This window comes from Balaenoptera acutorostrata, chromosome 8 (genome assembly GCF_949987535.1).
Source record: "Balaenoptera acutorostrata chromosome 8, mBalAcu1.1, whole genome shotgun sequence".
Lineage (NCBI taxonomy): Eukaryota > Metazoa > Chordata > Mammalia > Artiodactyla > Balaenopteridae > Balaenoptera > Balaenoptera acutorostrata.
The window spans coordinates 67,041,267-67,062,866 of NC_080071.1; the positions used below are offsets into that span (position 1 = coordinate 67,041,267).

The window sequence follows — 21,600 nt, forward strand, 5'->3', positions numbered from 1 at the left end:
CCAAAGAGGATGACAGAGTGCTAGGAGACCTCTGCAATCACCTGGGCTTGACATCACCTAGCCTTGCAGCATGAGCCTTTGTGGTTGTGGCTGCTGTTGGCTGTTGGCTTGTTTGTTTCATTGAATTTCTCAGCTGACTCACAAACTGTGTTCACTTTTTTTCTATTTCAGGAGAAATAAATATGCCAAGAAGTAATGTACAAGGTGATGTCTAAGAAGAGTGTGAACTTGGCTGTGAGCAGCTACCCAGTGCTTCCTGTTGTGCAAATCCCCAACAACGGTAATTTTAATAAGCAAAACCATTGCTTTTCCTTAAGGGAACTTGTAAACCTTCATTTTATTATCATAGCAGAGATATTTGACTATAACTGAAATAGAGTTGAGATACATATAGTTAGTTCTTTAGAACTGCTTTTTCAACCACACCATAATACCCTAGCCTAGGCAATGGCACTGTAATTAAATGGTTGACCTTTGTTCCTCCATTCAAGGGAAGAAGCCACAATTCTCAATCCATGATCTCTTCCATGAGCATAAAACAAAATTATTGGCAACTTCAGAGCCATTTTTAGAATGGATTATCAGATACATGAATCAAAGAAATAGCTGCCTATCTGTTAAGGGTTTGTGATTTGTCTCTCTTTTTTAAAGAGATTTATTATGATTTGGATTGCTTAAAAAATATTAATGTCATGCTTATTGCATAGTGGCCAGAGGATTTGGAAAAAAAATCACTGACTTGGCAAAATACTTATTTAATATTAACACTTTAATAGACAAACCATGACCTATGCTGCTGCGAGTTCATAATGGGCATGACCTTGGAGAGCTCCTTGCCCACATTCCCATTGGGGTGAATGTTGGCCTCTCCTTTTCTTTCTAAACAGTACAGAAGATATGATGACAGTTACTGCACTCGGGGATGGTGTGGTCATTTGGGGTTACCATCAGGGCAGAGGTCCTTAACATTGTTGTCGATCCATATTTTCCTGAAATAAGCAAAATATACTTTAAAACATTTACTGCATCATATTTGTCTTACCACCAAGAAAGCTTCTTTTTCACTGATCAGGAAGACAATGCAAAAGTAAAAATAAATGATCTCCTAAATGAGTGGTTGACTGGTGTGCCAGCAGAGAATAGCTACAGGCTGAGACGGCAAGAGAGGACTCACTTCCTGAGAGTCACAGAACCAGAGGCAAGGGCTGCTGTTATCAACCTGTGAGGTCAGTGAGGAGAGAGAGGGCAGGCTGGACAGAGAGCTGAAAAAAAGGCCTTGAGACAACGTGATGTCCAGGTCAGAACTCTTGAAATCACAGTCTGGGGAACAACCCTGGAAGTAAACAGTGACCAATGCTTTTCTGTCTGAATGACTTTATTTTCTCCTTGTTATACTTTATTTGGAAGCAAAGTAGGATCAACAAAATATCTTTTCAGGTAATCCATACATTTCAGAAAACTTGTCGTATTCATCCTGGTTTAGGCATGGTAGAAAGACTGGGATTTCATAATCACACTGTTATTCCAGAAGACTGTGTAGGCCTTCGATAACCTCAAACCAGCTCTGCCCCTGTGTATCAGGCACATGTGCTCCGGCATTGACTTTGTCATGCCCTTTGCCTCATCTTCTTCCTTACCCATCAGTGATGAAGTGGGAATTAATTTGATAAGAAAAGAAAAACTATTCTTTGGTAAATATTTTATATCAATATATTTTTAAGAATTTCTAAGAGGGCTTCTGAACAGGAAATACGGTCAAGGAAAAGTAGGTTTAATTTTTCTCTTTGCTCCCAATATCCTGATGTGGTCATACCTGCATACAAGGTATCCTGATTTAAGGGTGTATAGAGGAACTATGGAGTGTTACAGCCCTTCATAATTGTTTGGAAACTTGGTTTTTTATTAATTAGATTTTTATTAGAGAAAACTGTGATGTGGCTCTTTTTTTTTTTTTTTTTTTTTACTATGACTGTGTCTTTATTTTATAATGACTGTGTCATTCTTAAAGAGTGTGAGAGAACAAAAGAGTGATGGAGCCCCTAAGAAGTGTGAGCTTGAGTGTGTGTGTGTGTGTGTGTGTTGTGTGTATGTGTATGTGTGAGAGAGAGAGATTTTGGTGGGTAATGTGATGGAAAGCTCCTTCACATTTTCACATGATGCGCTCTTTCCTCCTTTCTCTTTTTATCTTACTCCTTTCTGTTTATTGAACATGAGTTGAACAAACAATAAAAAATGTTTTTTGAATTAACATTTTGATGCTAAGCTTTTGTTAAATTATTTTTCAAATGTCATTGTACACGTGAAGACATAACAGGAATGACTGGGTCTGTCTACGTGTGGAGATAAATAAGTTCTATCTGGTGTAGAACCATGAATCAGTGAATCATCAGTGACCACTAAAGGCAGCAAATGGCCTCATATGAAAACAAGCCAGATTCACAAATCAAAATACTCTAAGAGCAGTTCTTTCTTCCATTGTGGGGTGATAGCAAATTTGGTTAACAAATATTTACTGTAACACATTTTGTTTACACTGATAGTGCCAAATAAAAATATCCAGTGAGGAGATCATTTGAATGGGTTTAATAAAGTGAAAGTATGAAAAGGGGTTTGAAATGATATTTAATTTGCACAAAAAGTATCATTTGCTTATTCATATTGAAGCATTCCCTCTAAGAACTAAGCAATTTGTTAGCTGGATTAAAAGACCACTGTCTCAGAGCAGACCTTCAGATGGTCTGTGAAAGCACCCTAGAGATAAGATAAGTTAGAAAATGTCCTCAGCATTTGGATATTGAGGGGCATATGTGTTTCTCTGTGATGAGGATTGTGAACTCTAGAAATCTCAAGCCTCAGCCCATCATGTGACCTGAGGTGTTGAATAGAACACAGGAACCGCTATGTATGGAAAAATGATTGAGTCTGTTAGCCATCTTTATTTTTAAAGACTCACTTGCTGAATCTGAATTTTTAGAAAAAAAAAATCCATCCTCAAGTCTCTGTTTTTATTTTTCTTTAGGAAGAGAACCATAAAATTGGAGAAAAAAATAGCAAACAAAAAAAAACCTTTTTTTTTTTTTCTAAAGTAGATTAGTGGTTGCCTGGGTCTGGGGGTGGGAATGGGCATGAGGGCTTTTTTTTTGGCTGCTAGGCATGTGGGATCCTGGGATCCTAGCTTCCCAACCGGGGATAGAACCCGCGCCCTCTGCATTAGAAGCACGGAGATATTTTCTAAAGACGCCAGGTTTCTATTGACATCTACCTGAGAGTTGAAACTGGATTTTCTTACTTTCCTCTAGCAAGAAACCTTCCTTAGGATTTTACCTCTCCAGTAGCTCACGTTTTGTCTACACTTTAGAAAATGTGGGTGATTTAAAACTTTCCCACTTGTTCCTTACTCAGTCTTTAGAGTTTGTGGAGGAGCTGAGATTTGAACATAGAGACTCTTGTTTTTTCTTGGAGGTAGACACTTAAAAAGAAAGAAATAATTAAGATTTTTATTTTTATTTTATTTTACTTTTTTAACATCTTTACTGGAGTATAATTGCTTTACAATGTTGTGTTAGTTTCTGCTGTATAACAAAGTGAATCAGCTATAAGTATACATATATCCCCATATCCCCCCCCCTTGCGTCTCCCTGCCACCCTCCCTATCCCACCCCTCTAGGTGGTCACAAAGCACCGAGCTGATCTCCCTGTGCTATGCTGCTGCTTCCCACTAGCTATCTATTTTACATTTGGTAGTGTATATATGTCAATGCCACTTTCTCACTTCATGCCAGCTTACCCTTTCCCCTCCCCGTGTCCTAAAGTCCATTTTCTACATCTGCGTCTTCATTCCTGTCCTGCCCCAAGGTTCTTCAGAACCATTTTTTTTTTTTTAGATTCCATACATATATGTTAGCAAACAGTATTTGTTTTTCTCTTTCTCACGTATTTCACTCTGTATGACATACTCTAGGTCCATCCACCTCACTACAAATAACTCTATTTTGTTTCTTTTTATGGCTGAGTAATACTCCATTGTGTATACATGCCACATCTTCTTTATCCATTCATCTGTTGATGGACACTTAGGTTGCTTCCATGTCCTGGCTATTGTAAATAGTTCTGCAATAAAAATTGTGGTACATGACTCTTTTAGAATTATGGTTTTCTCAGGGAATATGCCCAGTAGTGGGATTGCTGGGTCATATGGTAGTTCTATTTTTAGTTTTTTAAGGAACCTCCATACTGTTTCCCATAGTGGCTGTATCAATTTACATTCCCACCAACAGTGCAAAAGGGTTCGCTTTTCTCCACACCCTCTCCAGCATTTATTGTTTGTAGATTTTTTGATAATGGCCATTCTGTGTGAGATGATACCTCATTGTAGTCTTAATTTGCATTTCTCTAATGATTAATGATGTCGAGCATCCTTTCATGGGTTTGTTAGCACTCTGTATATCTTCTTTGGAGAAATGTCTATTTAGGTCTTCGGCCCATTTTTTGATTGGGTTGCTTGTTTTTTTGATATTGAGCTGAATGAGCTGCTTGTAAATTTTGGATATTAATCCTTTGTCAGTTGCTTCACTTGTAAATATTTTCTCCCATTCTGAGGGTTGTCATTTCGTCTTGTTTATGGTTTCCTTTGCTGTGCAAAAGCTTTAAAGATTCATTAGGTCCCATTGGGATTTTTTTGTTTTTATTTCCATTTCTCTAGGAGGCGGGTCAAAAAGGATCTTGCTGTGATTTATGTCATAGAGTGTTCTGCCTATGTTTTCCTGTAAGAGTTTTACAGTGTCTGGCCTTACATTTAGGTTTTTAATCCATTTTGAGTTTATTTTTGTGTATGGTGTTAGGGAGTACTCTAATTTCATTCTTTTACATGTAGCTGTCCAGTTTTCCCAGCTCCAGTTATTGAAGAGGCTATCTTTTCTCCATTGTATATTCCTACCTTCGTTATCAAAGATAAGGTGACCAAATGAGTGTGGGTTTATCTCTGGGCTTTCTATCCTGTTTCATTGATCTATATTTCTGTTTTTGTGCCAGTACCATACTGTCTTGATTACTGTAACTTTGTAGTATAGTGTGAAGTCAGGGAGCCTGATTCCTCCAACTCCATTTTTATTTCTCAATATTGCTTTGGCTATACAGGGTCTTTTGTGTTTCCATATAAATTGTGAACTTTTTTGTTCTAGTTCTGTGAAAAATGCCATTGATAGTTTGATAGGGATTGCATTCAATCTGTAGATTGCTTTGGGTAGTATAGTCATTTTCACAATGTTGATTCTTCCAATCCAAGAACATGGTACATCTCTCCATCTTTTTGTATCATCTTTGATTTCTTTCATCAGTATCTTATAGTTTTCTGCATACAGGTCTTTGGTCTCCTTAGGTAGGTTTATTCCGAGGTATTTATTCTTTTTGTTGCAGTGGTAAATGGGAGTGTTTCCTTAATTTCACTTTCAGATTTTTCATCATTAGTGTATAGGAACGCAAGAGATTTCTGTGCATTAATTTTGTATCCTGCTACTTTACCAAATTCCTTGATTAGCTCTAGTAGTTTTCTGGTAGCAACTTTAGGATCCTCTATGCGTAGTATTATGTCATCTGCAAACAGTGACAGTTTCAGTTTTTCTTTCTGATTTGTATTCCTTTTATTTATTTTATTCTCTGATTGCTGTGGCTAAAAGTTGCAAAACTATGTTGACTAATAGCGGTGAGAGTGGGCAACCTTTTCTTCCTGATCTTAGTGGAAATGGTTTCAGGTTTTCACCATTGAGAACGATGTTGGCTGTGGGTTTGTCATATACGGCCTTTATTATGTTGAGGTAAGTTCCCTGTGTGCCTACATTCTGGAGGGTTTTTATCATAAATGGGTGTTACATTTTCTCGAAAGCTTTTTCTGCAACTATTAAGATGATTACATGGTTTTTATCCTTCAATTTGTTAATATGGTGTATCACATTGATTGATTTGCATATATTGAAGAATCCTTGCATTCCTGGGATAAACCCCACTTGATTACAGTGTATGATCCTTCATGTGTGCTGTTGGATTCTGTTTGCTAGTATTTTGTTGAGCATTTTTGCATCTATGTTCTTCAGTGATATTGGCCTGTAGTTTTCTTTTTTGTGACATCTTTGTCTGGTTTTGGTATCAGGGTGATGGTGGTCTCGTAAAATGAGTTTGGGAGTGTTTCTCCCTCTGCTATATTTTGGAAGAGTTTGAGAAGGATAGGTGTTAGCTCTTCTCTAAATGTTTTATAGAATTCACCTGTGAAGCCATCTGGTCCTGGGCTTTTGCTTGTTGGAAGATTTTTAATCACAGTTTCAATTTCAGTGCTTGTGATTGGTCTGTTTATATTTTCTATTTTTCCTGGTTCAGTCTTGGAAGGCTGTGGTTTTCTAAGAATGTGTCCATTTCTTCCAGGTTGTCCATTTTATAGGCATAGAGTGGCTTGTAGTAATCTCTTATGATCCTTCATATTTCTGCAGTGTCAGTTGTTACTTTTCCTTTTTCATTTCTAATTCTGTTGATCTGAGTCTTCTCCCTTTTTTTCTTGATGAGTCTAGCTAATGGTTTATCAATTTTGTTTATCTTCTCAAAGAACCTGCTTTTAGTTTTATTGATCTTTGCTATTGTTTCCTTCATTTCTTTTCCATTTATTTCTGATCTGATCTTTATGATTTCTTTTCCTCTGCTAACTTTGGGGGTTTTTTTGTTCTTCTTTCACTAATTGCTTTAGGTGTAAGGTTAGGTTGTTTATTTGAAATATTTCTTGTATCTTGAGGTAGGATTGTGTTGCTATAAACTTCCCTCTTAGAACTGCTTTTGCTGCATCCCATAGGTTTTGGGTCATCGTGTTTTCATTGTCATTTGTTTCTCGGTATTTTTTGATTTCCTCTTTGATTACTTCAGTGATCTCTTGGGTATTTAGTAGTGTATTGGTTAGCCTCAATGTGTTTGTATTTTTTACATTTTTTTCCTGTAATTGTTATCTAGTCTCATAACATTGTGGTCAGAAAAGATACTTGATATGATTTCAATTTTCTTAAATTTACCAAGGCTTGATTTGTGACCCAAATATGATCTCTCCTGGAAAATGTTCCATGAGCACTTGAGAAGAAAGTGTATTCTGTGGTTTTTGGATGGACTGTCCTATAAATGTTAATTAAGTCCATCTTGTTTAATGTGTCATTTAAAGCTTGTTTTTCGTTATTTATTTTCATTTTTGATGATCTGTCCATTGGTGAAAGTGGGATGTTAAACACCCCTACAATTATTGTTACTGTCAATCTCTCCTTTTATGGCTGTTAGCATTTGCCTTATGTATTGAGGTGCTCCTATGTTATGTGCATAAATATTAACAATTGTTATATCTTCTTCTTGGATTGATCCCTTGATCATTATGTAGTGTCCTTCTTTGTCACTTGTAATAGACTTTATTTTAAAGTCTATTTTGTCTGATATGAGAATTGCTACTCCAGCTTTCTTTTGATTTCCATTTGCATGGAATATCTTTTTCCATACCCTCAATTTCAGTCTGTTTGTGTTCCTAGGTCTGAAGTGGGTCTCTTGTAGACAGCATATGTATGGGTCTTATTTTTGTATCCATTCAGCCAGTCTATGTCTTTTGGTTGGAGCATTTAATCCATTTACATTTAAGGTAGTTATCAATATGTATGTTCCTATTACCATTTTCTTAATTGTTTTGGGTTTGTTTTTGTAGGTCTTTTCCTTCTCTTGTGTTTCCTGCCTAGAGAAGTTCCTTTAGCATTTGTTGTAAAGCTGGTTTGGTGGTGCTGAATTCTCTTAGCTTTTGCTTGTCTGTACAGTTTTTAATTTTTCCATCAAATCTGAATGAGATCCTTGCTGAGTAGAGTAATCTTGGTTGTAGTATTTTCCCTTTAGTCACTTTAAATATGTCTTCCTACTCCCTTCTGGCTTCCAGAGTTTCTGCTGAATGATCAGCAGATCTATGGGGATTCCCTTGTATGTTATTTGTTGCTTTTCCCTTGGTGCTTTTAATATTTTTTTCTTTGCATTTAACTTTTGATAGGTTGATTAATATGTGTCTTGGCATGTTTCTCCTTGGATTTTTCCTGTGTGGGATTCTGTGTGCTTCCTGGATTTGATCGACTACTTCCTTTCCCATATTAGGTAAGTTTTCAACTATAATCTCTTCAAGTATTTCCTCAGTCCTTTTTTTTGCTCTTCTTCTTCTGGGACCCCTATAATTCGAATGTTGGTGTGTTTAATGTTTCCCCAGAGGTCTCTGAGACTGTCCTCAATTCTTTTCATTCTTTTTTCTTTATTCTACTCTGCAGTAGTTATTTCCACTATTTTATCTTCTAGGTCACTCATCCGTTCTTCTGCCTCAGTTATTCTGCTATTGATTCCTCTAGAGAATTTTTAATTTCATTTATTTTGTTGTTCATCATTGTTTGCTCTTTAGTTCTTCTAGGTCCTTGTTAAACGTTTCTGGTATTTTCTCCATTCTGGTTCCAAGATTTTGGATCATCTTTACTATCATTACTCTGAATTCTTTTTCAGGTAGATTGCCTATTTCCTCTTCATTTGTTTGTTCTGGTGGGTTTTTACTTTCCTCCTTCATCTGCTGCATATTTCTCTGTCTTCTCATTTTGCTTAACTTACTGTGTTTGGGGTCTCCTTTTTGCAAGCTGCAGGTTTGTAGTTCCCGTTGTTTTTGGTGTCTGCCCCCAGTGGGTAAGGTTGGTTCAGTGGGTTGTGTAGGCTTCCTAGTGGAGGGGACTGGTGCCTGTGTTCTGGTGGATGAGGCTGGATCTGGTCTTTCTGGTGGGCAGGACCGCATCCAGTGGTTTTTTTTAGGTTTGTCTGTGAACTTATCATGATTTTAGGCAGCGTCTCTGCTAATGGGTTCGGTTGTGTTCCTGTCTTGCTAGTTGTTTGGCATGGGGTGTCCAGCACTGGAGCTTGCTGGTCGTTGAGTGGAGCTGGGTCTTAGTGTTGAGACGGAGATCTCTGTGAGAGCTCTCGCTGATTGATATTACTTGGGGCAGGAGGCCTCTGGTGGTCCAATGTCTTGAATTTGGCTCTCCCACCTCAGAGGCTCAGGCCTGACACTCAGCCACCCAGCATCAGGACCCTGTCAGCCACACAGCTCAGCAGAAAAGAGAGAAAAAAAAGAAAGAAAGAAAAAAAAATAAATAATATAAAATAAAATAAAGTTATTAAAATAAAAATAATTAGTAAAATAAAAAAATTAAAAACTTAAAAAAAAGAAGAGAGCAACAAAATCAATAAACAAATCCACCAATGATAACAAGTGCTAAAAACTATAGTAAGATAAACATAAAAATCAGAAACTAGTCAGTTGCAGACAGCAAACCCGAAGTCTACAGTTGCTCCCAAAGTCCATGGCCTCAAATTTGGGATGACTCGTTGTCTCTTCAGGTATTCCACAGACGCAGGGTATATCAAGTTAATTGTGGAAATTTAATCTGCTGCTCCTGAGGCTGCTGGGAGAAATTTCCCTTTCTCTTCTTTGTTCGCACCGCTCCTGGGGTTCAGCTTTGGATTTGGCCCCACCTCTGCATGTAGGCCACCCCCTGGTGTCTGTTCTTCCCTCAGACAGGACGGGGTTAAAGAAGCAGCTGACTAGGGGGCTCTGGGTCACTCAGGCCAGTGGGAGGACAGGGTACGGAATGCGGGGCCAGCCTGCGGTGGCAGAGGCTGGTGTGATGTTGCACCAGCCTGAGGTGCGCCGTGTGTTCTCCCGGGGAAGTTGTCCCTGGATCACGGGACCCTGGCAGTGGCGGGCTGTACAGGCTCCCTGGGAGGCAAGGTGTGGATAGTGACCTGTGCTTGCACACAGGCTTCTTGGTGGCGGCAGCAGTAGCCTTAGCATCTCATGCCTGTCTCTGGTGCCCGCGCTGATAGCTGCAGCTTGCACCTGTCTCTGGAGCTCCTTTGAGTGGTGCTCTTAATCCCCTCTCCTCACGCACCCCGAAACAATGGTCTCTTGCCTCTTAGGGAGGTCCAGACTTTTTTCCAGACTCCCTCCCGGCTAGCTGTGGCACAGTAGCCCCTTCAGGCTGTGTTCACGCAGCCAACCCCAGTCCTCTCCCTGGGATCCGACCTCCAAAGCCCAACCCTCAGCTCCCAGACCCCGCCTGCCCCGGCGGGTGAGCAGACAAGCCTCTCAGGCTGGTGAGGGCTGGTCGGCCTGATCCTCTGTGCAGGAATCTCTCCCCTTTGCCCTCCGCACCGCTGTTGCTGCGCTCTCCTCTGTGGCTCCGAAGCTTCCCCCCTGCCCACCGCCCCCCATCTCCTCCAGTGAAGGGGCTTCCTAGTGTGTGGAAACCTTTCCTCCTTCACAGCTCCCTCCCCAAGGTGCAGGTCCTGTCCCTATTCTTTTGTCTCTGTTTTTTCTTTTTTCTTTTGCCCTACCCAGGTACGTGGGGAGTTTCTTGCCTTTTGGGAAGTCTGAGGTCTTCTGCCAGCGTTCAGTAGGTGTTCTGTAGGAGTTTTTCCACATGTCGATGTATTTTTGTTGTATTTGTGGGGAGGAAGGTGATCTCCAGGTCTTACTCCTCCGCCATCTTGAAGGTCGCTTCCACAGTTAAGATTTTTATAGACTGCCTAAACACTGAGCCCAGTGTTTTTTGTAATGAAGTTCAATAAATCCCTATTGAATGGGTGAATGGATGGGGGCATGAATGAAAGATGAAAGGGAGAAAAATTTAAAGGAGACTACATGAAGTACTAGGAAAGGGGGCTGATCTGAAAGGTCAGGGGGATTCATTAATTCTGATCACTCTTGTGGAAGTATCCTGCAGTAATTTGGAAATAGAGAACTGAAGCGCAGTTGAAAAAATAGGACTAGAGTGTTTTTCACAGTCATGGTTTTTCTGGTTATAAAATTTACATACATTTATTGTAAAATATTCCAAAAATACATGAAAATGTAATAAAGCATAAAAATCCCTACTGCCTTACCTAGAGATAAACATTATTAACATTTTCTATATCTATAATTAAAAACAAATCTTTGTAAGTCAGAGAACAATTAGTTTTTTAAACCAAACTTGATTGTGACTCCTTTTATATTCTAAAGGATATCTCATGATTTGTATTAATGGATAATATAAGTCTGTTTCTTACAGGCACTGGTGCGACAATATGAAAATTTCAAAGCATCTTCCAGTTTATTTATTTTTGCTGTTGCTGTTCTCATGTGGCAGGGCATAGCAGAATCTTTTAGTATGCAATGTTGGGCTTGTAGCTGAGAAGAGATTTCAGAGCTAAACAGCCCAATAAAATAAAGTGGGAAAGATGGCATTTGGATGAAGCCAAAGGAAGGAGGCTCTCAAAAGAGATAAGTGAAAGTCTTTAGAAAGCAATGAAACATGATTATAGGATGGGCCAAAATATATATAATGATATATTTTATCTAACATTCTCTTTACAATTGTTTCTATTGGGCATTACCAAACACACCCATCTCCCCTAATTTTCAGCAGAGTATATATTCTGGAGTCTATGTCCATGGAAATCTAGTAAAGAGATGATTTTTCCTATCTCTGGTAACATGGCATACAAGAGGGACCCTGTTCATTGGATGATGATCTAATCCATTTACTGAACTAAAATAATGAATGCTGTGGCTTATACATGGGAAGAACCTTTAACAACAGGAACCATTGCCTCCCCCAGAAGCTCTTTCTCCCTATGCCCTACTGCTGGTTATAATAGGTGATTACACTGTAAATTATCTAATGACTTATTCCCTTAACAATAAAATTTATGGGACTTCCCTAGTGGTGCAGTGGTTAAGAATCCGCCTGCCAATTCAGGGGACACGGGTTTGTGCCCTGGTCTGGAAGATCCCACATGCCGCAGAGCAACTAAGCCCGTGTGCCACAACTACTGAGCCTGTGCTCTAGAACCCGCAAGCCACAACTACTGAGCCCGCATGCCACAACTACTGAAGCCTGCACGCCTAGAGCCTGTGCTCTGCAACATGAGAAGCCACTGCAATGAAAAGCCTGCACACCGCAACGAAGAGTAGCCCCCGCTCACCGCAACGAGAGAAAGCCTGCGCACAGCAGTGAAGACCCAGCACAGTCATAAATAAATAAATAAATTTATTTTTAAAAATAAATAAATAAAATAGATTTAAAATCTCAAGAGGTAGACCTCTGTCAGTGTTTCTCAACTCTGCCTGTACATTCCAATCACTTGGGTAGATTTTAAAATATATGATGCTCAGTCCTTACCCAAAGTTCCTCATTTAGTTGCTTTGTAACTGATTTAGTCACACCTTGTGGAGATGTAGATTTTGGGAAGACCAAGTCAGAACATGAAGAGAAAGCAAAACTATAGAGAGAAATACCCAGAACAAAGGAGAGAGCATTTGAAAATACCCACAGTGAGAAAACAGAAAAGGAAACAGAAAAACTAAAATTAGAAAAGAAAGAAACAAATCTGGGAGAGGATAGCTTATGATATAACTTCCAGATGAAGAATCGAAAGTAATGAGAAGGGCATAGTGTCAGATGCTTTTGGGAGTTAACTCAAGGATAAATCCCCTGGATTTGGTTAGCAGAAGGTCACAGGTGGTTTCAGACAGAAGAAGCTATTTAGGTGTGGATGGGGAGATTCAGGGATGGCATAGGCAGGGTCCGTTAAGAAAGAGATGGCGTAGGGGGAGGGTGGACATATCAGGTAAAGAGAACATCTTCAGCGAGTTATACACTTGAAGGAAAGTGGGTAGTACAGGCCAGCCCACATATAGGTGGTGGATTCAAATGAATATTTTTTTAGAAGTGAAGAGAACAGAGTATTTGAGAGCAGGTGGGAAGCAGCCCTTGGAAAGAGAGCTTGAGAAATAATGTAGAGCAAAGGGCTATTTTGAGACGTGACAGTGCTGAGAAAGCATGAACTTTAGGGTCCCAGAGGAAAGAGTGCAAGATTCAGAATCAGATTGCTCAGCTTGACTACATTTTGCGAATGCCACATAGGATGTGATTTTCTGTGATCAAAATGTGTGATTATGATTAAATTCCTTCACCTCCCTATGTGTCAATTTTGCTTCTATAAAATGGGCATAAGAATAATATCTTAAAGGGTTATTGTGAAGAATACAAGAGTAAATACAAATAAATACTTTAAAGCGGTGTGCAGCTGTATCAGTTTGTTGTTATTATTACTTATATCTTTGACCCATACTAGCTTTTACCTCCATAGAAAATCACACCTAAAAAATATCCACACTATTTCTAAGAAGATTTTTCTGAAAAGAAAACTGGTGTAGCTGGAGCTCCCATAAATTGAATCTGGTTAGTGAGTAAATGAGAGTCGAAGCCAGGCCAGTGGAAAATCCAAGTGCCTGTGAAAAGGGAAGAATGTCCTTCCCTTCACTGTAAAGTTGAATAGATTTTGGAATTGATGACTGCATGGAATGATTTCCTTCCTTTCATAACTATTTCGCTTCTTTTAATTCAGATTCAGTAATTATCCTATGGCTTTAATGATCTTTAAAATACAGAGCATCTCACACGAAAGGCAGTGCAAAGGGACCTGATGCCATTAATGTTTTCAGTATCAGACAGAAAGCTGGAATTACAGAGGTGATTTCCCCCATGCTTTGATAGCAGGCTGTTAACATTATGCACCTCCCTTAATCTCACAGACGAGCCTTTCATTTTCCCTTTTTCCAAGTAATAACTTAGGGCATTAGATGTGAGTGCTATTATTTTCCCACTGTGGTTGTTCTGATATTGCACAGTCTGCTCATTACTTCTCACGTCCATCTTTTTGCTGGACCCCAGTGATGTTATTTCCCCGGTGGTTCCTCTAGTGGCCATCTCTGGGTAGCCACCCAGCGGACCCTAATTGTAATACATTTCCTACTCTTAGAGACTCATTCTTATTCCTGTTATTCAGTAAATAATAGACCTTTGTATTCATACAATATTTTTAATGCTTCTGAGCTCTGTGCATTCTACTCTGCTTGCGTATTATTTGACTTTAAAGATTTTTATTATAATTTCAAATCCAAAAGGTCTATGGAGATGGATCTGTTTAAAGCTCCTATTTATTAAATATTGTTGCTTTTCTAAATTATGGCTAAAGATAACTGCTACTTTAGAACAGACTAAAAGTATTTCCTTCTGCTGCCATTAAAAGCCTTCTAATCCTATCCTGGAGGCAGATGGATTGCCTACAGAGCCCCGCTAGGTAAACAGATTTGTGTAGTAAAATTGAAATCTAATGATGTATATATTGCAGAGGTATGTTCGATGTGGGCAGGATGGCTATTGGGCTGTAAGCCAATGGGACAGAAGTTGCTATCTGGTCAACAGAGGTAAAAATGTAGAAAGAAGAAGAAGAACTAAGAGGTTGAATAACAGCAATGGGGTTGAATAGCTTTTTTCTGGCAACCCTGGAGAGGATGCTTAAACTCTCCAGCCCAGAGAGTTATATGTGTAAAGATTTTACTGGAGGAAATTCCAATGGGAAAGAAGATAGAGAAGGTGCTGAGAAAGGACTGGGAGAGCTGTCAGACTGTGAGCAAGTGTGAACCTGAGTGAAGGAAATGAAGAGGGCAGGATGGGAGGAAGTACCCCACACTAGCATGCAGCCCTCTCCACAGTGGTGAAATCTAAGGAAGGTTCAACAAGGCCATCGGGGAGTCCATGAGCCAAATTCAGTCATCAGACGAGTCCCATGTCTCTATCAATGGGCCTGCCTGAGTACCCCTGCTGCTGTCAGTCATCAGAACGTAGTGATGAACTTCAGTGTAGCAGCTGGGCCCATGGGCAATGACTGTTTCAGTAGTTGGTGGTCTGCAAGGCATATTCTCATGACAGCCATAGGATTCCTATGAAGTTTACACATTTGATATTTAAGGTATGTATTTTTTTGAGAATTATGCCTCATATACTTTATGGCAACAACATATTTCCTGCATTTCTGATGTTTTTCAGGAGGGAAGGAAAAGAGAAATAAGTCCCTGGCAATACTGCACTGAAGAAACTATAATAATAAAAAATTGTGTAGGGCATGTGACTAAATACTAAATAATATATATGCAGAGTGGCTACTCTTGTTTTTCTTTTCTTAAATAGTGATATCCAGAAGGACAGGGCTCATGCCTGAGTCTGCATGATTTGTCACAGACCAACCAAAGAGAGAATGAAAAAATGTTGATCAGTGTTCCTGCTTCTGTCACACACTAGCGGTGAGATAATGGAAAAGTTACATCATCTGGGCTTTGGGTTTCTCCTTAATGAAATGCTGGGGCTGGATTAGATTATCTTTGAGATATCTTTCAGCTCAAAAATGTTGAATTTTGAATGCTCTCCATTTGAATATCAAACAATAGCTCAACAAATTAATACGGATTAATTTTACTTATAATTTGGAGAGGCACCAAACATTTTGTTAAAATATGTGGAGGAAATTAAGCATGTTGCTTTGATGATCCATGAAACCCACATGATTGCGTAGGGTCTGGAGAGGAAAGCAGACATAGAGATTACCGCAAATAGCTCAAATATATTCCACTGAGTTAAGGCTGTCCCAGCCCTGAGCCACACAGCAAGGAACCACAAATTCCCACCTGCTGAGCATCTTGCTGGATGTGTGCAGGCCACACTGTGGCCTTCAATCTCTGATTTGCTAGTTTTATTCCTAAAAATTACCTTTCTCAGCACAAGAAGCATGACCATTGACCACATCACTAATAGAAACAGTGTTTTGTTGTTTTTAATGGAAGAAATTTTAAAAATATCCCTCACATTTGAGGACTTTTGCCTGATACATTTTGAGTCTAATATGGGTAGTTGGTTCTGGGGCTATTCTGGCTTCTTCCATGGATTAACTGGCTGGAGATAGAAGAATTTTAGGTGCCAAGAAGTTTTTTTGGGTAAAGAAACTTTTATAAAATCATCCTGAATCCACATTTGAAGGTCTATAGCTATTTTAATTCAACAAATTTGATCAAAATGCTGTAGGCCTTAATTAAATCAAAACACATTTACAATTCTGGTTTTACATGTTAGAAATCAGCATAACGTAAATTCTCAGAGAATTAAATTCTTCAGAGGAGAACTAATGCATGAATGGTGGCAACCAGAAATAACAGACCTAAATAATGGCTAAAGCTTTATTCTTAGAAGATTTACATGCTCTGAGATCATAGTACCTAAAAGTTTTAGGCACAAATCTCATAATATAACTTACTGATATATGGTATGGGAAATCTAGTCAATATTCATAATGACACTAAAACATAACTTCATTATGAATTAGAGGAGGAATTAGCTCAATTAAATGGGGACAGTAAGTCATAAAGTATTTTTGATGTATCTTGCAATTCTGCAAGTAATAAAGAAAATAAAGAATAACATTTAGTTAAGTCAGTTTCTATGATAAAACATTATTCATTAAGGCAACAAAGATAATGGGGAACATGCCTGAGATAAATTTAATACTGCTGAAAATCTTAACAGGAATTAGATTGAATAGAATTTGACTAAAAGACCACAGAAGGGTCTGAAGGCATTGCCAAAGTTCTCCTGTAACTGGCTGAAATGTCAGTGGTATGATATTTCTCTAATGAATCCAAAGCAATTAAGAAAAAGTTAAAACAAAACAAAAGGACATCTACCTGTTTTTCGACACTCGCCAAAATTGTCACCTGGTTCTTATCTGTCCTGGTCCTGTTACTGATAGACCTAATATAGTTCTAATTCCAAGCAACCGGGCAGTAAGGAAGAAGGTGACCAAAAAGGAGAAGACCCAAGCCAATGACTGATTATCATAGACACTCACCTAAAGTGAGATTCTTCTTCATAGAAACAAAAGGAAGAGCAAATTTCTATTCCAGTCTCTAGTATCAAATAATAAGCTACTCTGAGACACATGGTAACTGGGTTCTAGACCTGGTTCTCCTGGCACATGTCACTTAAGCTCTTTGGGTTCCAGCAGCGTCTGTAAAAGTGAGAACCTCACGTGTGGAGCTCTCCCTTCTACCGATCACCCTATCCCTTCAGCTGCAACACTTCAAGACCATCACCATACAGTCTAGAGTACATGACCATGAACTGGTGGAACAGCTAACTGGGAAAAGCAACACTAGCTCATTTAGCCTTTTAATTCTCGCCATTTTTGTTGAGGAGTTTTTGCTACTCATCCACCTTTGTGAGCCTTAGCCAATTTTTCTTGCTAGGCAGTTCCTCGTTTTATTTCTAAGAAGAACTAAACATTAGAAACCTTTTTGCTGCAAACCAATGACTCTTAGGTCAACCAGCCTTCTGAGGTGTTTTGTTTGGTCCTACAGACCTGCACACTGATTGAAAGGCAATGTCACTAGGCAGGTGCTTTGTAGTGCAGGCAGCTGCCCACTTGATGTTTCATACTTGACCACTGTAGACCTGAGTTTTCATCCCTTGCAGTGAGATAAGCTTTGCTTTTACAGAAGTCAGGAAAAGTAGACTGATGCACAGAATATTTTTTTAAATTATTTTTAAATAATTAGTATTTTTCCTTTCTCCCACAAAACCTCAAGGAATCATAAGTGCTTAGGGAAGCCACTAAGAAGGGACACACACACACAGAGACACACACACATGCAAGAATAATTCAACTTTGATTAAGTTATAGAGTTTTACAATTAGAAAAATCTGGAAAAGAATCTCAATTTTTAGCACATATGTACGTTTTTGTTCTTTTGATGAACAAAATCGTATTTTACCTTTACATGCAAAGATGGGGAGCATGGGACGGAGACTGTTATTTGGTGGAGAACAAAATCTTTCTGCAGCTTCTGAGTCACCAAAGTCACCTTCTGGCCTGGAATCGTGACATTACGCTCTTCACTGAGCAGACGTGTAGTCATGGCCCTTTTAATTGTTTCTCCCTAATTTCCAACCTTCACTCCCACTTCATAATTCTCAGAGTATCCTGCTCACAGAGAACCTTATTCTATGAATTGAATTACTCCAAATCCTGTACACATTAGAACTGCCTTAGCTCCTTTACTTGATTCCAATTGTTCATTATAAGCTTGTATCTGTGCAGATTTCTGGATTTAGATATCTTTAGGGGTTAATTCCCTCCTTCCTGAGGAACCATTACAGAGCAGTTCAAAGGTTTTCTTGGGTTAATTAACTATTTTTGGAATCCTAGCATCTCAGAGTAGAAAGATTTCTTAAAGGTCATGTAGTCTAACCATTCATCAGACACTTAAATCCCATCTACCCTCTCATGTTGATTGTTAAGATATAGCATGTTGATTTATCTCTACTGAAAAATAACTCACTCCCTCATAAAGTATGCCACACCAGCTCTGGGCAGCCTTGTTAAAAGTTCTACTATGAGCTAACATCACTCTTTGTTTTCTACTCATGTTGTCAGTTCTACACTTCGGAACGTGCCTAACAGTGACATTTCTTAACACATTTCAACACAACTATGATGTCCCTGCATTGCTGTCTTTTTTCTGCATCCTAGAAGTTTCTAAGCCCTTCAACCATTGCTTTACCAGTCTGATGGTTCTTTAGTAAATTTGGTCCGATCAATTTTTGCTGAAGGGTAATGCCCAGCTCAGAACAGAAGACTTTCTACAGCTTCTTTAGTTCCTGGGCAGAAATTCCAGCTCAGTCCTGGATGTACTAGTATCTAAATCAGCTTTCTGGGCAATGACCCATCCTCAACTGTTCTGTGAAACAGAAAAGTTGGCTTCATTGGGGGGATTAATGAAGCAGGACACAGCTGCTAAAAGTTTCCTTCCTGGAGAAACTTACCTGAGATTTATATCTCTTTCCCAACTCTTAAAAACTGAACATAACTATTAACAAAAAGATAATGAAAATTTGGTTCATTTATGTTCCAGGTTAAAAATTTTTTATTCAATTTTTTTATATCTGCAATTTCTTTGTCAATATTTAATTTAGATTTGAGCAATATATTCAGTTTTCTTTGTGTGTGTGTTGTTGCAGATATTTATATCTGCAGAAATGTTTTCATTATCATCATCTATTCTATTCTAGTATTTTATATGAATGTCATCTCCATTTTCTGCTCATTTTAATCCCATCCTCCCAGACTAGCCCACAGCAGTTGTATGCAGAGACAGCTGACTAGGTTTTTCTAGGCTAACTTGGGTTCTTGTTCAGAGCAAAGTCTTCTGGTTCATGCCCACAGCCAGGTTGCAGTCACAACCATAAGTGTGAAGCTGGTGGAGTGCAGGGTGGGCTGCACCAAGGAGACATGGGAGAGTTCATGCTCTGCAGGTTCACACCACTCACAAGAAAAAAACAATTGTAACTATGTATGGTAACAGATGTTAACTAGACAGTGTGGTGATCATTTGCCAATAGTATATACAGAATATATTCCTTAATAAAAAAAAAAAATAACCCAGGAAACCCAGAATCCTCAGGAAGCAAAGAGAAAGCAGAGAAATCCACCCCCATATGATCTCAAACTCATCACCTTATTAATCAGGTTAGGCCCTGAAGAAATGACTTTTCCCCCCTCCCCCGCCCTGCCCCCATTCCCCCCCCCCCAAACATTTCCAGAAATGCTAGTACTCCGCTTCCCCCACCAGCTCATTAGGGCCCGCCAGTCATGCTGTGGGAAAGGATCTTCATCTCTGTGTCACCAATGTTGCCTTAGAAATTGCAAAAATTTAGAAATTCACACACACAAACACACAAAAGCCTGTGCCATCAAAAAATGAGAATTTGTCAGATTTGGATTCTGGGGGCCTTTGGTGCATCTGGAACAGGTGAGGGGGGATTAACATGTGTTCACTCCCCACAAGGCTCCTTCTAGCCTGTTCACAGATTATCTCATTTCATCTTCACAAAAGACCTGCAAAGCAGTTATTGTTAGTCTCATTTTATAGATCAGGTAACTGAAGTTCAGAGAGACTAAAAAAATTACTCAGAATATTATAGCTACTAAGGTTATTAAGAATGGTGCTCTCATGGGGTGATGTTCCACCTACCTGGAAAGCTATGTTTTTCTTTTAAATTGCACTAAATTACTATGAATCCTGTTTTTCTAAGAACATGTCCTTTATATAACGAAAAATGAAGCATTATGGCATGCCTCAAGGGAAAACAAAAACAAACAAACAAAACACTCAGTGAAATTTCTCACCCCAGATCAGGAGTCTTCAAACTTTTTCTCTAAAGGGCCAACCCAATAATTTAGGCTTCGTGGCCACATGATCTCTGTTGCAACTATGCAACTATGCCATAGTGGGATGAAGGCAGCCAAAGGCAATATGGAAACAAAGGAAAGTACCTGTAAAAGTTTAGTCACAAAAACATCTTTACAAAACTCTATTTACAAAAGCAGGTCTGAATTTGACCCTATCCTGGCGGATCCATACAGCCTTGAAGTACTGGGCTGCCCACGAAGACCTCTCTCCTCCCAGCCACTGTGCTACGAGGCCATGCATGTGCCCAGGAAGATCACCTTTTTAGGTGGGTCAGGATAACTGAGAGGTCTGACCTATTTTGCACAAGTCAAGAGAAGCAAAACAGAATTAACTTCTTCAGCTATTCAATATGTGCTTTTCATAGGCGGCAAACATATTTTCCAAACTTACATGAATAATATTTTTGACAATTTTTCAAGGAAAACAACTAAATCAAGAATGAGCATAATGTTTTCTAATCGATTTCAGCAGTACCCTACCCTAATCAGAAATTATGTGCATAACTGCAGCTAATCTGAAGGTTTACCTTCATAGTATTTTGTCCCTGTCTTTTAGTTAACTTTATTTTCCCTTATTCTTATTAGATTTTCAATTAAGCTTGACAAGGGGAAGCAACTTTGGAAAAAAACAAAAATCATGAATTCTACTTTTATATTTTCAAATTAAAAATTATAGGTTATGATCTGTACAACGTTTTCACCCAGAACAAATAAATTTTAAAAATAATTAATTAATACTGGGCGAAAAGACAATGGAACAATAAGTAACTGTCATTGTGTGGGAGGTTGACATTTAAAAGATTTAAGTGTAAAATTATATTTTTGAAAGGATAATATTTCTTTAATATGTTAATTGAACTACTGCCAAGGAACAGCTCAAGGAAGAGTCAAATTAAATTTATCAATGTTTTCTAAAATATCCACAAATGTTATTAACTCTCTTTCCTTGTAATGGGCATAACCACACTTAGACATAAACCAGCAACTATTCAATCTTGCTTTCTCTTAACAGATCAACAATGGAGTTTAGATATCCACCCAGAAAATAAACATAGGATGACAAGTATATATTGATTTGATAACCCACAGAAGGAGACGATTGCATAAAATCTGTTTGGAGATGCTCAAATTCTACAATAGGACATCATTCTATTACCAACCACAGTTAAAGTTCTTCCAAAATTATGTAAGCTAGAAATGCAGAATGGATTGCCATATTCTCTGTTTTCCTAGAAAACTTTTAGTGTTTGATAGCCCAGCCAATGGAGATATTTCATGGAGGGTTTTGGCAAGTGTCTATTTGAGCTTATCTGGGGCCATCTGTTGACTGTTCTGGTTTTTCTCAATCTCATCATCATAAACTTTTTAAACTGATTACTCCCACTGTTATTTTGT

The 21,600-nt window shown here is 38.7% G+C and overlaps 1 long non-coding RNA gene across 3 annotated transcripts in view; it reads left to right on the forward strand.

The window, feature by feature from the left end:
- LOC102997451 (uncharacterized) overlaps positions 1-13,145 on the forward strand; it is a 57,238-nt gene extending 44,093 nt beyond the window's left edge. Inside the window, exons 4-6 of one of the 3 annotated variants that reach the window (XR_009009115.1) lie at positions 172-280; positions 8,045-8,145; positions 11,133-13,145. This is a non-coding gene — a long non-coding RNA (uncharacterized LOC102997451). The remainder of the gene's footprint in view (positions 1-171; positions 281-8,044; positions 8,146-11,132) is intronic. The other 2 variants (XR_451502.2, XR_009009116.1) reach the window with 2 other exon arrangements.
- Positions 13,146-21,600: the final 8,455 nt, after the last annotated feature.